This window comes from Mirounga leonina, unplaced genomic scaffold, assembly GCF_011800145.1.
Source record: "Mirounga leonina isolate KUSES-001 unplaced genomic scaffold, KU_Mleo_1.0 Mir_152, whole genome shotgun sequence".
Classification (NCBI taxonomy): Eukaryota; Metazoa; Chordata; class Mammalia; order Carnivora; family Phocidae; genus Mirounga; species Mirounga leonina.
In genome coordinates, this window is record NW_023270380.1 from 10,196,057 (window position 1) to 10,202,277 (window position 6,221).

Below are 6,221 nucleotides of genomic sequence, written 5' to 3' on the forward strand. Positions count from 1 at the left end.
AAGAAGAAATAGAAAACCTCAACAGATTCATAACAAATAGAAATTGAATCAGAAATGAAAAACCCCAACAAAGAAGAGCCTACTATCAGATGGCTTTACTGGTGAATGCAACCAAATATTTAAAAGAATAATTAACATCAATCCTTTCCCAACTCTCCCATAAAATAATGAAGGAGAGAACACTTCACTCATTCTATGATGCCAGCATTCTCCGTATTCAAAACAAACAACAAAGGCATCACAAAGAAAAACTACAGATGAAAATTATCAGTATAGTTATAAAAATCCTCAACAAAATACTAGCAAACACACACACACACTCTCTCTCTCTCTCTATACTAGCACTGATATATGAATTAGGTTAAGTTTTAAGATACAAGATCAATACTGAAAAAATCACTTATGTTTCTATACAGCAGCAATGAATAATCTGAAAAGGAAATTAGGAAATTCCATTTCCAAAGGCATACAAAAGCATAAAATACCTAGGAATAATCTTAAGAGGGAGATAAAGAAATTATACACTGAAATCTGTAAAACATTGCTGAAAGAATTGAAGTAGACTGAAATAAATGGAAAGACATTCCATGTTCATGTTATGGAAGACATAATGTTAAGATGGCAATATTACTCAAAGCAATCTACAGATTCAATGCACTATCCATCAAAATTCCAACAGCCATTTTGCAGAAATGAAAAAACCTATCCTCAAATTCATAAGGAAATATGAAGCATCTCCAATAGCCAAAGCAATGTTGAAAACAAAGTTGAATGACTCACACCAAATGGTTTCTAAACCTACTACACAGCTACATAAAAGAGAACAATGTGGTGCTGCTTTAAGGATACACCTACAGAATAATGAATAGAACTGAAGGTCCAGAAATAACCACATACACCCATGGCCAACTCATTTCTGACAGTACGTATTGGCAAATAAAGACAAAGATGAATAGAACAGAATAGAAACCAACACAAATACAGTCAACTGATGATTTTGGCAAAAGAGCAAAGGCAATTAATTTAATGGAGAAAGGATAGTTTTTCAACAAATAATGCTGGAACAACAGGACAAACAAATGCAAAAGAAATGAATCTAGACATAAAACTTACACTTTTCACAAAAAATTAACTCAAAGTGGACCATAGACCTAAATGTAAAACCGCAAACTAAAAACCTAGAAGAAGAAAGGTGAAAATCTAAGAGATTTTGGTGATATATTTTTATATACAACACAAAAGTATCATCCATGAAACAAAAAAAATGGGCAAGTGGGACTTTATTAACATCAAAAACATCTACTCTGTGGAAGACAATGCTAAGCAAATGAAAAGACAACAGAATAGGAGAAAATATTTGCTAAACACATATCTGATAAAGAATTTGCCAAAAAAGAGAAGAATTTGCATCTAAACCATACAAAGTGTTCCTAAAACACAATAAAAAAGAGCAATCCAATTATTGTATATTAAAGTATATTCTGAGAAATAACAAAATGTAAATATTTAAAATATCACATATTGTTATGACATGTTGAGATTGGCAAACATTTAAAAAATCATATGAAAAGTGTAAATACTAGGAGATATCCAGGTTCGACGTGGATTTGGGCAACTGGGTATTTCTACCAAATTTTTGTGTAAGTATTAACTTGCTAGAAGCTTCTTTGTATCACACTTAAAAATGAACATGTTCTTTATTGCTAGATAAATCATCAATGCAATTAAAGAAACTATCACTACAGGATATTACAGGAATACAGTGAACAACTTTATATTCATAAATTCAACAACTTAGAAGAAATGAACTTCTTGAAAATCACAAACTTCCGAAACTCAACCAAAATGAAACAGACAATCTGAATAGTCCTACAACCATTTTAAAAACTGGATTTGTACTTAAAAATCTCCTAAAAAAGAAAATTCAGCCCCATTGATTTCACTGGAGAATTCCACCAAACATTTAAAGAAGAATTCATTCAATTTTACACAATCTTGTTCAGAAAATAAAAGAGGAGGAAACACTCCCCATCTAATTTCATGGGCATATTATTACCCTGATACCAATATCAACCAAGAAGTACAAAAATAAAACTACAGACCAATATTCCTCACGAATTTAGATGCAACAATCCTCAACAAAATACTAGCAAACTGAATCCAACTATATATAGATATGGATAAGATATCTATCTACCTATCCATAAAATACACCATGACCAAGTAGAATTTATTCCTGGTAGACAAAGCTGGTCCAACATCAAAAAATCAACGTAATCCATTATATCCACAAGCTAAAAGTCACCAGCAATTCTACATAAAGTCATTGTTTAATTTCAGGATTTCTCCATTGCATGTATAGGCACCAACTAGCCTTCACTGTGTTGCCCCATGGGTACTGTATGTCAGACAATCAGTGCTATGAAGTTCCTCTGGCTGGTGCTTTTGCTGATAGTAATAAACTGCCTTTATCTCTGACCCAAAGACCTTGTGTTTTCTGTATTTGTGTGCAAGTGTATATTTGTGATTTTACCTTTCTTAAAGCTAATAATTTAGCCAGTTACAGTTTTATCTAAATGGCAGGCTAACTTGTTAGCTTGCAAGTAAGATAAGAATCTCATACCCTTCACAGTTTGTAACTTAATAGCTAATGTCCACCAAAGGGCATCTATTACAGAAGGCATTTTTGATCAGGTGGACAAAATAGTATGCTCTGTGAATGTCAGCAAGCCTCTTTCCCCATCTACCAGAGTGATCATGGCCTCAATTAGCCCATGAGTAAAGTGGCCATGGTAGCAGGGATGGACATTATACATGGGCTCAGCAACATGGACTTCCCCTAACCAAGGCTGACTTAGATAATGCTACTGCTAAGTGCCAAATCAGTCGTCAAGAACAGAGATCAACACCAAGTCCTGATATGGCAACATTATCTGGGAGGACCAATAAGCCACCTCCTGGCAGGATGTTTATATTTGGCCTCTTCCATCATGGAAGGGGCAGAAATTCATTCTTACTGGAACAGATACATATTCTGGATATGGATTTGTCTTTCCCATCTGCAATGCTCCTGCCAGCACCACTAGTTGTGGTCTCAAAGAATGCCTTATTCACTATAGTAGTATTCCCCATAGCACTGCCTCTGGTCAAGAAATTCATTTCACAACAAAGGAAGTGCAGCATTAAGCTCATGCCCATTGAATTAACTGGTCTTACCAAATACTTTATCACTCTGAAACAGCTGGTCTAACTGAAAAGTGGAATGGCTTACTGAAGATTCATTTATGTTGCCAACTGGAAGACAACATCCTCAGAAGGTAGATACGGTCTTTAGGAATGCAGTATATGCTCAAATGAGCATAAGTCACTGCTGCTTCCCCCATGGCTGCTAGGTCCCCGGCACTTACAGAGCATTATTGGCCCTACCAAATCAATGGGGGGATTTTTTAATATACACCCCCAGTGAATTTTATAATTCACACCCCCAGTCCACAAGATTTTAGGCCCTCAGGGGTTTTAGAAACCCAGAGACTCCTCAACCCCAAGAAGACCCTATAAGCCTCAGGGCCCACACAAGTTTTCCCACTTAAAGCAAATGGAGTAGGAGCACTAGGGCCAAGGTGATGCTGTTCTTGATTCACATTAATGTATTTACAAATACTATTCTCAACAATAATGTTTTTATTTAGGTCTTGGCTCATGTTGAAAACAGTTGTGATGGTTGCTCATGCAATGTTATAAATGTACACTCACACCATGTACAATAGTCGTCAAAAAGATTACCATGAATAAATCCTCACACGGAGATGTTCACACAAAAGCAAATAATATCCAAAAACTTTCAGCAGCTTTCAGAAGCATTCTCACGAGAAACTAAGCAGAAAAAAATAAAATGCCACCTATAAAGTGCTTAAAGAAATATTTAAGGTTATTCTCTTAAGAAACCCACACTACATCTGAATATAAACATAGGTTTAGAGAAAAGAATGGAAATATAACATGCAATCGCTAACCAAAACAAAACTGAAAAAACTCTATGAATACTAGATAAACTGATGTCACCACAAGGAATATAATCCAGGATGAGGCGCAACATTACACAATGTAAATGAGACCGATTATCCAAGAAAGCATAACAATTCTAAATGTGTATGCATCTAACAACAGAGCTTCAAAAGACAGGAGGCAAAAACTGATGGAACCGAAAGAAAAAATAGAAAAGTCCCTAATTGGAGACATTGACATTTTTTTCAGCGGAAAGAAAATCAGTAAGAATTTCAACATAAACAGCACTACCATCCAAATAAACAGAGGGAGAGGGAGAGAGAGAAACTTAAGCAGGCTCCACACTGAGTGCAGAGCCTGATGCGGGACTTGATCTCATGACACAGAAAATACAAGGAGCCTGGAGCACCCTGTATGTCAAAAAGTAAGGAAGTGCTTTAGAAACAATGATAAGGATTTGTTAAAAGGACCCAAAAGCTAACCTGTGATAGCTCTCAATGCCCAAGCTGGAACAATCTGAGCAACATAATAATATAATAGCATCAGATGAAATGAAAAAAGTGGGGAGAAAGGAGCTGATTTGAGAAAAGGAGCAACAACACCAATGAGTCTTAAATGAATTTTGCTAAGTGAAAAAAGCCAAACTCAGGAGATACATATATATGCTGATTTGAGAAAAGGAGCAACAACACCAATGAGTCTTAAATGAATTTTGCTAAGTGAAAAAAGCCAAACTCAGGAGATACATATAATTCGGTTGACATTCCGAAAAGGACAAAGTTGTAAAACATAAAACGGATCGAAGCGTTGGGTGAGAAAGATGGGTTGATTAACAATGGAGAAGAAAAAAATAGATTATCTATGAGCCTGTACTGACATAAATACATGATGGAATAAATAAATGGGGAAAATGAAAACCTTTCCTTAAGAATCCCAATAAATATAGAAGAAGTAAAATAGAAAAATCACCATTTAGAACACCACAGTAAAAGTGGTTGCAGGCAAGATCCAGCAATGAAAGTTAAAATTAGTGGCCAAAACTCTAAATAGAAACAGTATGCTTGGGTAGCCTCAGAGGGTCTCCCTTCAACTTTATTAATACACGTGGTGGTTTTAAAATATGACCACAAATTCCAAATGGAGCTAATTTCCTCTGTCCCCTGAGTGTGCATTGGACTTAGCAACCCACTCTTAAGTGCAAACTGGAAATGGAAAAATCCTAACTATATAGTGGAGAAACCTGTCAGATACCATCTTAACCAAGTAAAAAAGGTTAGTATGATAGTTGATATCATGTGTCACCTGATATATAGGTAGGGCACATCTTCCCAAGGGATTCTTCCTAAAAATTTATAACCTCGGTCAAATAAGGAGAAAACATTAGACAAACATAAATTCAGGGACATTCTTCACAATACCTGACTATTCTTCCACCATGTGAAGGTCATGAAAGACCAGGAAAGACGAAAAAACTCTTACAGATTGGAGCAGACATGATGATTAAATGTACTGCGGTATCTGGATAGAATCTTGGATCAGTAAAAGGACGTTAGTGGAAAACTTGACGGAATCTGAATAAACTCTGTAATTAATTAATAGAATTGCACCCGAGTTACTTTCCTAGTTTTGATAAAAGTACCATGGCTCTGTAAAATGTTAACATTGGGGAAAGTTGGGTGAAGTATATACGGGAGGTTGCGGGAGATGACAGCGTGCTTTCAAGTTTGGTACACGAACAGTTTTTTACACATGAACGGTTTTTAGTATTAATACCGAATTGCTAGCTCGCTGCTTCTCTCATTCGAGAATAACCATGCTGGCCACAGATACCACGCACATAAATGAAATTCAAGCACAGCTTTCCTTCTCTCGGCTTGTGTCTAAAAGGTGCACTGCTTTGATGCACAGGTCGAGAGGCAAGGACAGAAAGCACCCTGGCTCCAGGCAGCAGGCATGGGTATCTCAGTAATCTCTCAACTCAGCAAAGTCGGCAGAAACTCTCCAGCTGATTTCTCAAGAAATGGGCATGGTGCACACCGGGGAAGAGAATCTCGAGAGAGGTACTAACAATTTACCTGCTAGATCTACGTCTAAAGGCCTCTTCACTAAAACCCTGCTAGCTCGGCACTATTAGCTTACTCTTTACGACTAAGAGGTGAGGCATCCCTTCTAAGGGTAGAGCTACTTTCCCAGCCCCAGCGGCGAGGAGCGGAGTT